Source organism: Globicephala melas, chromosome 11 (genome assembly GCF_963455315.2).
Source record: "Globicephala melas chromosome 11, mGloMel1.2, whole genome shotgun sequence".
Classification (NCBI taxonomy): domain Eukaryota; kingdom Metazoa; phylum Chordata; class Mammalia; order Artiodactyla; family Delphinidae; genus Globicephala; species Globicephala melas.
In genome coordinates, this window is record NC_083324.2 from 2,125,849 (window position 1) to 2,138,928 (window position 13,080).

General features: G+C 47.5%; 1 protein-coding gene across 1 annotated transcript in view; it reads left to right on the forward strand.

Moving 5' to 3' along the window:
* Positions 1-13,080, forward strand: part of CFAP92 (cilia and flagella associated protein 92 (putative)) — a 306,152-nt gene that overhangs the window by 84,777 nt on the left and 208,295 nt on the right. The window lies entirely within an intron of this gene.

Here is a 13,080-nt window from a genome sequence, read left to right on the forward strand (position 1 = left end):
GTTGATTTCCAAAGTGGGGTTTGGTGTAGTGTACAGCAAGCTTATTCAGTTACACATGTAATACAGCTACTATTTTTCGGATTCCTTTTCCATATAGGTTATTGCAGAACGTTGAATAGAGGTCCTGGTGTTGTACAGTAGTCCTTGTCGAGTGCGTGTTTTATATATATGTTTATAGGTATTTTTCTGTGTATGTGTTCATGTGAACCGCCTAACTTATATCTCCTACCCCACTTTCTTTTTGGTAACCCTAGGTTTATTGAGAAAGTCGGTGACTCTCTTTCTGTTTAGTAAACTAGTTCAGTTGTATGTATGTTTCCCTTCCTCTTATAAGTGATATTATATGCTGTGGGTCCTCCTCTGTCTGACTGACTTCACTCAGTGTTTGGGCATCCCGGGTCCATCCATGTTGCTTCTAATGGCATTATTTCATCCTTTATCCTGGCTGAGTAACGGTCCCTTGTATACACGTAGGACCTGCTGTTTATGTATTCATCACTCGCTGGCCTATTTGTTTCTGTGTCTTGGCGTTTGTAAATAGTGCCGCAAAGAACGTTGGGGTGCTTGTGTCTTTCTGAATTATGCATTTTCCCGAGTAATGCCCAGGAGTGGGCGTGCAGAAGTATAGGGTCGCTCTCTCTTTAGTTTTCTAGGAACTGGGATACAGTGCTTTCTAGTGGCGGTCACCAATGTACATTTCCACTCACCGAGTTGGAAGGTTCCCTTTTCTCCACGCTCATTCCCCATCGATTGTTTGTAGACTTTTTGATGCTGGCCGTTCTTCCCGCTGTGAGGCGACGCCTCGTTACACGTTGGATTGGCATTTGTCAAATAATGAGTGATATGCATCTTGTCGTGGTGTGTATTTTTTAATTTTAAACAGTGTGAGTAAACTTTCCCTCTTCAAATTTGGCTTTTTGAGGGTGTGTGTGTTTCTAGTTTATTTTTCGGTTGCCTAACCCAGGTGATTTTTGAGCACACGTGTCGTTAAAAGCCCCACAGGCTTCCTGAATATGATGTGCCCTTAAGCACCGGTTGTAAAGTTGTTGTTACGGGAAACGTCCACAAGGCGGCAGCATTTCTTCATGCCCAGCTCTGGTTCCTCGGCAACCAAAAGGTTTAGGGGGAGTCATGGTGCTGGGCTGTGAATTAGAGGGGAAGGTGCCAGAGGCAACACCCAAGGGCTTGTGTGTCACTACCTCTTCCCTGTTAAGCTTCTACGCCCCCGAAAATTCGAAACCCTGGCTAAAGCTGCGGGTGCTGCCCTGTGTAGGTGGGGTGACGCCTGGCAAGGAGGCCGGATGTGGGAAGCCCACCAGCAGCAGCCGTGGAGGCTCGGTCACGGTTTGAATCCCCTGCAGCCTAGATGGTCCCCCATGGTTGGGGTGCACTTGGCTTCCTTTTAGCTCTCGGAAGGCCCACCTAGGTTCTGAAGGTTTGGTTCCCCCCACAAAGGAAGAGACAGGACAGCTTTAAGGGGCTGCATCTGCAGGCACGTCCTCTTCACGTCTCTCCGCTCCACCTCAGTGCACCCTTGGACCCCAGGCTGCTCAGCCTGCTGGGATGTGACACCAGCGCCTATCACCGGGGCCCGAGGCGAAAAGCATGCCCATTTCTTTCCTTTTACTTTCTTTTTCAGCTTAATTCTGATGGCATGTTGTACTGGAGTTGATTTCCAAAGTGGGGTTTGGTGTAGGTGTACAGCAAGCTGATTGAGTTACACATGAAATATAGCTACTGTTTTTCGGATTCCTTTTCCATATAGGTTATTGCAGAACATTGAATAGAGGTCCTGGTGTTGTACAGTAGTCCTTGTCGAGTGCGTGTTTTTTTAAGAGATATATATATATATATATATATATATATATATGTTTATAGGTATTTTTCTGTGTATGTGTTCATGTGAACCACCTAACTTATATCTCCTACCCCACTTTCTTTTTGGTAACCCTAGCTTTAATCTGAAAGTCGGTGACTCTGTTTCTGTTTGGTATACTAGTTCAGTTGTATGTATGTTTCCCTTCCTGTTATAAGTGATATTATATGCTATGGGTCCTCCTCTGTCTGTCTGACTTCACTCAGTGTTTGGGCATCCCAGGTCCATCCACGTTGCTTCTGATGGCATTATTTCATTCTTTTTGCTGGCTGAGTAACAGTTCCTTGTATACACGTAGGACCTCCTGTTTATGTATTCATCACTCGCTGGACTACTTGTTTGTGTGTCTTGGCGATTGTAAATAGTGCTGCAGTTAACGTTGGGGTGTTGTGTCTTTTTGAATTACGGATTTTCCGGAGTAGCGCCCAGGAGTGGACATGCAGTAGTATAGGTTCGCTCTCTCCTTAGTTTTCTAGGAACTGGGATACAGTGCTTTCTAGTGGCGGTCACCAATGTACATTTCCACTCACCGAGTTGGAAGGTTCCCTTTTCTCCACGCTCATTCCCCATCGATTGTTTGTAGACTTTTTGATGCTGGCCGTTCTTCCCGCTGTGAGGCGACGCCTCGTTACACGTTGGATTGGCATTTGTCAAATAATGAGTGATATGCATCTTGTCGTGGTGTGTATTTTTTAATTTTAAACAGTGTGAGTAAACTTTCCCTCTTCAAATTTGGCTTTTTGAGGGTGTGTGTGTTTCTAGTTTATTTTTCGGTTGCCTAACCCAGGTGATTTTTGAGCACACGTGTCGTTAAAAGCCCCACAGGCTTCCTGAATATGATGTGCCCTTAAGCACCGGTTGTAAAGTTGTTGTTACGGGAAACGTCCACAAGGCGGCAGCATTTCTTCATGCCCAGCTCTGGTTCCTCGGCAACCAAAAGGTTTAGGGGGAGTCATGGTGCTGGGCTGTGAATTAGAGGGGAAGGTGCCAGAGGCAACACCCAAGGTCTTGTGTGTCACTACCTCTTCCCTGTTAAGCTTCACGCCCCCGAAATGTCCAAACCCTGGCTAAAGCTGCGGGTGCTGCGGTGTGTAGGTGGGGTGACTCCTGGCAAGGAGGCCGGATGTGGGAAGCCCACCAGCAGCAGCCGTGGAGGCTCGGTCACGGTTTGAATCTCCTGCAGCCTAGATGGTCCCCCATGGTTGGGGTGCACTTGGCTTCCTTTTAGCTCTCGGAAGGCCCACCTAGGTTCTGAAGGTTTGGTTCCCCCCACAAAGGAAGAGACAGGACAGCTTTAAGGGGCTGCATCTGCAGGCACGTCCTCTTCACGTCTCTCCGCTCCACCTCAGTGCACCCTTGGACCCCAGGCTGCTCAGCCTGCTGGGATGTGACACCAGCGCCTATCACCGGGGCCCGAGGCGAAAAGCATGCCCATTTCTTTCCTTTTACTTTCTTTTTCAGCTTAATTCTGATGGTATGTTGTACTGGAGTTGATTTCCAAAGTGGGGTTTGGTGTAGTGTACAGCAAGCTTATTCAGTTACACATGTAATACAGCTACTATTTTTCGGATTCCTTTTCCATATAGGTTATTGCAGAACGTTGAATAGAGGTCCTGGTGTTGTACAGTAGTCCTTGTCGAGTGCGTGTTTTATATATATGTTTATAGGTATTTTTCTGTGTATGTGTTCATGTGAACCGCCTAACTTATATCTCCTACCCCACTTTCTTTTTGGTAACCCTAGGTTTATTGAGAAAGTCGGTGACTCTCTTTCTGTTTAGTAAACTAGTTCAGTTGTATGTATGTTTCCCTTCCTCTTATAAGTGATATTATATGCTGTGGGTCCTCCTCTGTCTGACTGACTTCACTCAGTGTTTGGGCATCCCGGGTCCATCCATGTTGCTTCTAATGGCATTATTTCATCCTTTATCCTGGCTGAGTAACGGTCCCTTGTATACACGTAGGACCTGCTGTTTATGTATTCATCACTCGCTGGCCTATTTGTTTCTGTGTCTTGGCGTTTGTAAATAGTGCCGCAAAGAACGTTGGGGTGCTTGTGTCTTTCTGAATTATGCATTTTCCCGAGTAATGCCCAGGAGTGGGCGTGCAGAAGTATAGGGTCGCTCTCTCTTTAGTTTTCTAGGAACTGGGATACAGTGCTTTCTAGTGGCGGTCACCAATGTACATTTCCACTCACCGAGTTGGAAGGTTCCCTTTTCTCCACGCTCATTCCCCATCGATTGTTTGTAGACTTTTTGATGCTGGCCGTTCTTCCCGCTGTGAGGCGACGCCTCGTTACACGTTGGATTGGCATTTGTCAAATAATGAGTGATATGCATCTTGTCGTGGTGTGTATTTTTTAATTTTAAACAGTGTGAGTAAACTTTCCCTCTTCAAATTTGGCTTTTTGAGGGTGTGTGTGTTTCTAGTTTATTTTTCGGTTGCCTAACCCAGGTGATTTTTGAGCACACGTGTCGTTAAAAGCCCCACAGGCTTCCTGAATATGATGTGCCCTTAAGCACCGGTTGTAAAGTTGTTGTTACGGGAAACGTCCACAAGGCGGCAGCATTTCTTCATGCCCAGCTCTGGTTCCTCGGCAACCAAAAGGTTTAGGGGGAGTCATGGTGCTGGGCTGTGAATTAGAGGGGAAGGTGCCAGAGGCAACACCCAAGGGCTTGTGTGTCACTACCTCTTCCCTGTTAAGCTTCTACGCCCCCGAAACCCTGGCTAAAGCTGCGGGTGCTGCCCTGTGTAGGTGGGGTGACGCCTGGCAAGGAGGCCGGATGTGGGAAGCCCACCAGCAGCAGCCGTGGAGGCTCGGTCACGGTTTGAATCCCCTGCAGCCTAGATGGTCCCCCATGGTTGGGGTGCACTTGGCTTCCTTTTAGCTCTCGGAAGGCCCACCTAGGTTCTGAAGGTTTGGTTCCCCCCACAAAGGAAGAGACAGGACAGCTTTAAGGGGCTGCATCTGCAGGCACGTCCTCTTCACGTCTCTCCGCTCCACCTCAGTGCACCCTTGGACCCCAGGCTGCTCAGCCTGCTGGGATGTGACACCAGCGCCTATCACCGGGGCCCGAGGCGAAAAGCATGCCCATTTCTTTCCTTTTACTTTCTTTTTCAGCTTAATTCTGATGGCATGTTGTACTGGAGTTGATTTCCAAAGTGGGGTTTGGTGTAGGTGTACAGCAAGCTGATTGAGTTACACATGAAATATAGCTACTGTTTTTCGGATTCCTTTTCCATATAGGTTATTGCAGAACATTGAATAGAGGTCCTGGTGTTGTACAGTAGTCCTTGTCGAGTGCGTGTTTTTTTAAGAGATATATATATATATATATATATATATATATATATGTTTATAGGTATTTTTCTGTGTATGTGTTCATGTGAACCACCTAACTTATATCTCCTACCCCACTTTCTTTTTGGTAACCCTAGCTTTAATCTGAAAGTCGGTGACTCTGTTTCTGTTTGGTATACTAGTTCAGTTGTATGTATGTTTCCCTTCCTGTTATAAGTGATATTATATGCTATGGGTCCTCCTCTGTCTGTCTGACTTCACTCAGTGTTTGGGCATCCCAGGTCCATCCACGTTGCTTCTGATGGCATTATTTCATTCTTTTTGCTGGCTGAGTAACAGTTCCTCGTATACACGTAGGACCTCCTGTTTATGTATTCATCACTCGCTGGACTACTTGTTTGTGTGTCTTGGCGATTGTAAATAGTGCTGCAGTTAACGTTGGGGTGCTTGTGTCTTTTTGAATTACGGATTTTCCGGAGTAGCGCCCAGGAGTGGGCGTGCAGAAGTATAGGGTCGCTCTCTCCTTAGTTTTCTAGGAACTGGGATACAGTGCTTTCTAGTGGCGGTCACCAATGTACATTTCCACTCACCGAGTTGGAAGGTTCCCTTTTCTCCACGCTCATTCCCCATCGATTGTTTGTAGACTTTTTGATGCTGGCCATTCTTCCCGCTGTGAGGGGACGCCTCGTTACACGTTGGATTGGCATTTGTCAAATAATGAGTGATATGCATCTTGTCGTGGTGTGTATTTTGTTATTTTAAACAGTGTGAGTAAACTTTCCCTCTTCAAATTTGGCTTTTTGAGGGTGTGTGTGTTTCTAGTTTATTTTTCGGTTGCCTAACCCAGGTGATTTTTGAGCACACGTGTCGTTAAAAGCCCCACAGGCTTCCTGAATATGATGTGCCCTTAAGCACCGGTTGTAAAGTTGTTGTTACGGGAAACGTCCACAAGGCGGCAGCATTTCTTCATGCCCAGCTCTGGTTCCTCGGCAACCAAAAGGTTTAGGGGGAGTCATGGTGCTGGGCTGTGAATTAGAGGGGAAGGTGCCAGAGGCAACACCCAAGGGCTTGTGTGTCACTACCTCTTCCCTGTTAAGCTTCTACGCCCCCGAAAATTCGAAACCCTGGCTAAAGCTGCGGGTGCTGCCCTGTGTAGGTGGGGTGACGCCTGGCAAGGAGGCCGGATGTGGGAAGCCCACCAGCAGCAGCCGTGGAGGCTCGGTCACGGTTTGAATCCCCTGCAGCCTAGATGGTCCCCCATGGTTGGGGTGCACTTGGCTTCCTTTTAGCTCTCGGAAGGCCCACCTAGGTTCTGAAGGTTTGGTTCCCCCCACAAAGGAAGAGACAGGACAGCTTTAAGGGGCTGCATCTGCAGGCACGTCCTCTTCACGTCTCTCCGCTCCACCTCAGTGCACCCTTGGACCCCAGGCTGCTCAGCCTTCTGGGATGTGACACCAGCGCCTATCACCGGGGCCCGAGGTGAAAAGCATGCCCATTTCTTTCCTTTTACTTTCTTTTTCAGCTTAATTCTGATGGTATGTTGTACTAGCGTTGATTTCCAAAGTGGGGTTTGGTGTAGGTGTACAGCAAGCTGATTGAGTTACACACGAAATATAGCTACTGTTTTTCGGATTCCTTTTCCATATGGGTTATTGCAGAACGTTGAATAGAGGTCCTGGTGTTGTACAGTAGTCCTTGTCGAGTGCGTGTTATATATATATATATATGTTTATAGGTATTTTTCTGTGTATGTGTTCATGTGAAACGCCTAACTTATATCTCCTACCCCACTTTCTTTTTGGTAACCCTAGCTTTAATCTGAAAGTCGGTGACTCTGTTTCTGTTTGGTATACTAGTTCAGTTGTATGTATGTTTCCCTTCCTGTTATAAGTGATATTATATGCTATGGGTCCTCCTCTGTCTGTCTGACTTCACTCAGTGTTTGGGCATCCCAGGTCCATCCACGTTGCTTCTGATGGCATTATTTCATTCTTTTTGCTGGCTGAGTAACAGTTCCTCGTATACACGTAGGACCTCCTGTTTATGTATTCATCACTCGCTGGACTACTTGTTTGTGTGTCTTGGCGATTGTAAATAGTGCTGCAGTTAACGTTGGGGTGCTTGTGTCTTTTTGAATTACGGATTTTCCGGAGTAGCGCCCAGGAGTGGACATGCAGTAGTATAGGTTCGCTCTCTCCTTAGTTTTCTAGGAACTGGGATACAGTGCTTTCTAGTGGCGGTCACCAATGTACATTTCCACTCACCGAGTTGGAAGGTTCCCTTTTCTCCACACTCATTCCCCATCGATTGTTTGTAGACTTTTTGATGCTGGCCATACCGCCTGCTGCGAGATGATGCCACTTTAGAATTTTGATATGCATTTCTCGGATAATCAGCGACTTTCTGCTTCCTGTCGTGGTCGGGGTTTTTCTTTTTAAACAGTGTGAGTAAACTTTCCCTCCTGAAATTTGGCTTCTTGAAAGTCTGTGTTTTTCGAATGTGTTTTCGGTTACCTAACCCAGGTCATTTTTGAAGACACGTGTTATTCAAAGCCCCACAGGCTCTGTGAGTATTAGGTGCCCTGAAGCACCGGTTGTAAAGTTGTTGTTCCGCGAAACGTCCACAAGGCGGCAGCATTTCTTCGTGGCCAGCTCTAGTTTGTTGGCAACCAAAAGCCTTAGGAAGAGTCATCTTACTAGGCTGTGAATTAGAGGGGAAGGTGCCAGAGGCAACACCCAAGGGCTTGTGTGTCACTACCTCTTCCCTGTTAAGCTTCACGCCCCCGAAAAGTCCAAACCCTGGCTAAAGCTGCGGGTGCTGCGGTGTGTAGGTGGGGTGACTCCTGGCAAGGAGGCCGGATGTGGGAAGCCCACCAGCAGCAGCCGTGGAGGCTCGGTCACGGTTTGAATCTCCTGCAGCCTAGATGGTCCCCCATGGTTGGGGTGCACTTGGCTTCCTTTTAGCTCTCGGAAGGCCCACCTAGGTTCTGAAGGTTTGGTTCCCCCCACAAAGGAAGAGACAGGACAGCTTTAAGGGGCTGCATCTGCAGGCACGTCCTCTTCACGTCTCTCGGCTCCACCTCAGTGCACCCTTGGGACCCCAGGCTGCTCAGGCTGCTGCGATGTGACACCAGCGCCTATCACCGGGGCCCGAGGCGAAAAGCATGCCCATTTCTTTCCTTTTGCTTTCTTTTTCAGCTTAATTCTGATGGTATGTTGTACTGGAGTTGATTTCCAAAGTGGGGTTTGGTGTAGTGTACAGCAAGCTGATTCAGTTACACATGTAATACAGCTACTATTTTTCGGATTCCTTTTCCGTATAGGTTATTGCAGAACGTTGAATAGAGGTCCTGGTGTTGTACAGTAGTCCTTGTCGAGTGCGTGTTTTATATATGTGTTTATAGGTATTTTTCTGTGTATGTGTTCATGTGAACCGCCTAACTTATATCTCCTACCCCACTTTCTTTTTGGTAACCCTAGGTTTATTGAGAAAGTCGGTGGCTCTGTTTCTGTTTAGTAAACTAGTTCAGTTGTAGGTATGTTTCCCTTCCTCCTATAAGTGATATTATATGCTGTGGGTCCTCCTCTGTCTGACTGACTTCACTCAGTGTTTGGGCATCCCGGGTCCATCCATGTTGCTTCTAATGGCATTATTTCATCCTTTATCCTGGCTGAGGAACGGTCCCTTGTATACACGTAGGACCTGCTGTTTATGTATTCATCACTCGCTGGCCTATTTGTTTCTGTGTCTTGGCGTTTGTAAATAGTGCCGCAAAGAACGTTGGGGTGCTTGTGTCTTTCTGAATTATGCATTTTCCCGAGTAATGCCCAGGAGTGGGCGTGCAGAAGTATAGGGTCGCTCTCTCTTTAGTTTTCTAGGAACTGGGATACAGTGCTTTCTAGTGGCGGTCACCAATGTACATTTCCACTCACCGAGTTGGAAGGTTCCCTTTTCTCCACGCTCATTCCCCATCGATTGTTTGTAGACTTTTTGATGCTGGCCGTTCTTCCCGCTGTGAGGCGACGCCTCGTTACACGTTGGATTGGCATTTGTCAAATAATGAGTGATATGCATCTTGTCGTGGTGTGTATTTTTTTATTTTAAACAGTGTGAGTAAACTTTCCCTCTTCAAATTTGGCTTTTTGAGGGTGTGTGTGTTTCTAGTTTATTTTTCGGTTGCCTAACCCAGGTGATTTTTGAGCACACGTGTCGTTAAAAGCCCCACAGGCTTCCTGAATATGATGTGCCCTTAAGCACCGGTTGTAAAGTTGTTGTTACGGGAAACGTCCACAAGGCGGCAGCATTTCTTCATGCCCAGCTCTGGTTCCTCGGCAACCAAAAGGTTTAGGGGGAGTCATGGTGCTGGGCTGTGAATTAGAGGGGAAGGTGCCAGAGGCAACACCCAAGGGCTTGTGTGTCACTACCTCTTCCCTGTTAAGCTTCTACGCCCCCGAAAATTCGAAACCCTGGCTAAAGCTGCGGGTGCTGCCCTGTGTAGGTGGGGTGACGCCTGGCAAGGAGGCCGGATGTGGGAAGCCCACCAGCAGCAGCCGTGGAGGCTCGGTCACGGTTTGAATCCCCTGCAGCCTAGATGGTCCCCCATGGTTGGGGTGCACTTGGCTTCCTTTTAGCTCTCGGAAGGCCCACCTAGGTTCTGAAGGTTTGGTTCTCCCCACAAAGGAAGAGACAGGACAGCTTTAAGGGGCTGCATCTGCAGGCACGTCCTCTTCACGTCTCTCCGCTCCACCTCAGTGCACCCTTGGACCCCAGGCTGCTCAGCCTGCTGGGATGTGACACCAGCGCCTATCACCGGGGCCCGAGGTGAAAAGCATGCCCATTTCTTTCCTTTTACTTTCTTTTTCAGCTTAATTCTGATGGTATGTTGTACTAGCGTTGATTTCCAAAGTGGGGTTTGGTGTAGGTGTACAGCAAGCTGATTGAGTTACACACGAAATATAGCTACTGTTTTTCGGATTCCTTTTCCATATGGGTTATTGCAGAACGTTGAATAGAGGTCCTGGTGTTGTACAGTAGTCCTTGTCGAGTGCGTGTTATATATATATATATATGTTTATAGGTATTTTTCTGTGTATGTGTTCATGTGAAACGCCTAACTTATATCTCCTACCCCACTTTCTTTTTGGTAACCCTAGCTTTAATCTGAAAGTCGGTGACTCTGTTTCTGTTTGGTATACTAGTTCAGTTGTATGTATGTTTCCCTTCCTGTTATAAGTGATATTATATGCTATGGGTCCTCCTCTGTCTGTCTGACTTCACTCAGTGTTTGGGCATCCCAGGTCCATCCACGTTGCTTCTGATGGCATTATTTCATTCTTTTTGCTGGCTGAGTAACAGTTCCTCGTATACACGTAGGACCTCCTGTTTATGTATTCATCACTCGCTGGACTACTTGTTTGTGTGTCTTGGCGATTGTAAATAGTGCTGCAGTTAACGTTGGGGTGCTTGTGTCTTTTTGAATTACGGATTTTCCGGAGTAGCGCCCAGGAGTGGACATGCAGTAGTATAGGTTCGCTCTCTCCTTAGTTTTCTAGGAACTGGGATACAGTGCTTTCTAGTGGCGGTCACCAATGTACATTTCCACTCACCGAGTTGGAAGGTTCCCTTTTCTCCACACTCATTCCCCATCGATTGTTTGTAGACTTTTTGATGCTGGCCATACCGCCTGCTGCGAGATGATGCCACTTTAGAATTTTGATATGCATTTCTCGGATAATCAGCGACTTTCTGCTTCCTGTCGTGGTCGGGGTTTTTCTTTTTAAACAGTGTGAGTAAACTTTCCCTCCTGAAATTTGGCTTCTTGAAAGTCTGTGTTTTTCGAATGTGTTTTCGGTTACCTAACCCAGGTCATTTTTGAAGACACGTGTTATTCAAAGCCCCACAGGCTCTGTGAGTATTAGGTGCCCTGAAGCACCGGTTGTAAAGTTGTTGTTCCGCGAAACGTCCACAAGGCGGCAGCATTTCTTCGTGGCCAGCTCTAGTTTGTTGGCAACCAAAAGCCTTAGGAAGAGTCATCTTACTAGGCTGTGAATTAGAGGGGAAGGTGCCAGAGGCAACACCCAAGGGCTTGTGTGTCACTACCTCTTCCCTGTTAAGCTTCACGCCCCCGAAAAGTCCAAACCCTGGCTAAAGCTGCGGGTGCTGCGGTGTGTAGGTGGGGTGACTCCTGGCAAGGAGGCCGGATGTGGGAAGCCCACCAGCAGCAGCCGTGGAGGCTCGGTCACGGTTTGAATCTCCTGCAGCCTAGATGGTCCCCCATGGTTGGGGTGCACTTGGCTTCCTTTTAGCTCTCGGAAGGCCCACCTAGGTTCTGAAGGTTTGGTTCCCCCCACAAAGGAAGAGACAGGACAGCTTTAAGGGGCTGCATCTGCAGGCACGTCCTCTTCACGTCTCTCGGCTCCACCTCAGTGCACCCTTGGGACCCCAGGCTGCTCAGGCTGCTGCGATGTGACACCAGCGCCTATCACCGGGGCCCGAGGCGAAAAGCATGCCCATTTCTTTCCTTTTGCTTTCTTTTTCAGCTTAATTCTGATGGTATGTTGTACTGGAGTTGATTTCCAAAGTGGGGTTTGGTGTAGTGTACAGCAAGCTGATTCAGTTACACATGTAATACAGCTACTATTTTTCGGATTCCTTTTCCGTATAGGTTATTGCAGAACGTTGAATAGAGGTCCTGGTGTTGTACAGTAGTCCTTGTCGAGTGCGTGTTTTATATATGTGTTTATAGGTATTTTTCTGTGTATGTGTTCATGTGAACCGCCTAACTTATATCTCCTACCCCACTTTCTTTTTGGTAACCCTAGGTTTATTGAGAAAGTCGGTGGCTCTGTTTCTGTTTAGTAAACTAGTTCAGTTGTAGGTATGTTTCCCTTCCTCCTATAAGTGATATTATATGCTGTGGGTCCTCCTCTGTCTGACTGACTTCACTCAGTGTTTGGGCATCCCGGGTCCATCCATGTTGCTTCTAATGGCATTATTTCATCCTTTATCCTGGCTGAGGAACGGTCCCTTGTATACACGTAGGACCTGCTGTTTATGTATTCATCACTCGCTGGCCTATTTGTTTCTGTGTCTTGGCGTTTGTAAATAGTGCCGCAAAGAACGTTGGGGTGCTTGTGTCTTTCTGAATTATGCATTTTCCCGAGTAATGCCCAGGAGTGGGCGTGCAGAAGTATAGGGTCGCTCTCTCTTTAGTTTTCTAGGAACTGGGATACAGTGCTTTCTAGTGGCGGTCACCAATGTACATTTCCACTCACCGAGTTGGAAGGTTCCCTTTTCTCCACGCTCATTCCCCATCGATTGTTTGTAGACTTTTTGATGCTGGCCGTTCTTCCCGCTGTGAGGCGACGCCTCGTTACACGTTGGATTGGCATTTGTCAAATAATGAGTGATATGCATCTTGTCGTGGTGTGTATTTTTTAATTTTAAACAGTGTGAGTAAACTTTCCCTCTTCAAATTTGGCTTTTTGAGGGTGTGTGTGTTTCTAGTTTATTTTTCGGTTGCCTAACCCAGGTGATTTTTGAGCACACGTGTCGTTAAAAGCCCCACAGGCTTCCTGAATATGATGTGCCCTTAAGCACCGGTTGTAAAGTTGTTGTTACGGGAAACGTCCACAAGGCGGCAGCATTTCTTCATGCCCAGCTCTGGTTCCTCGGCAACCAAAAGGTTTAGGGGGAGTCATGGTGCTGGGCTGTGAATTAGAGGGGAAGGTGCCAGAGGCAACACCCAAGGGCTTGTGTGTCACTACCTCTTCCCTGTTAAGCTTCTACGCCCCCGAAAATTCGAAACCCTGGCTAAAGCTGCGGGTGCTGCGGTGTGTAGGTGGGGTGACTCCTGGCAAGGAGGCCGGATGTGGGAAGCCCACCATCAGCAGCCGTGGAGGCTC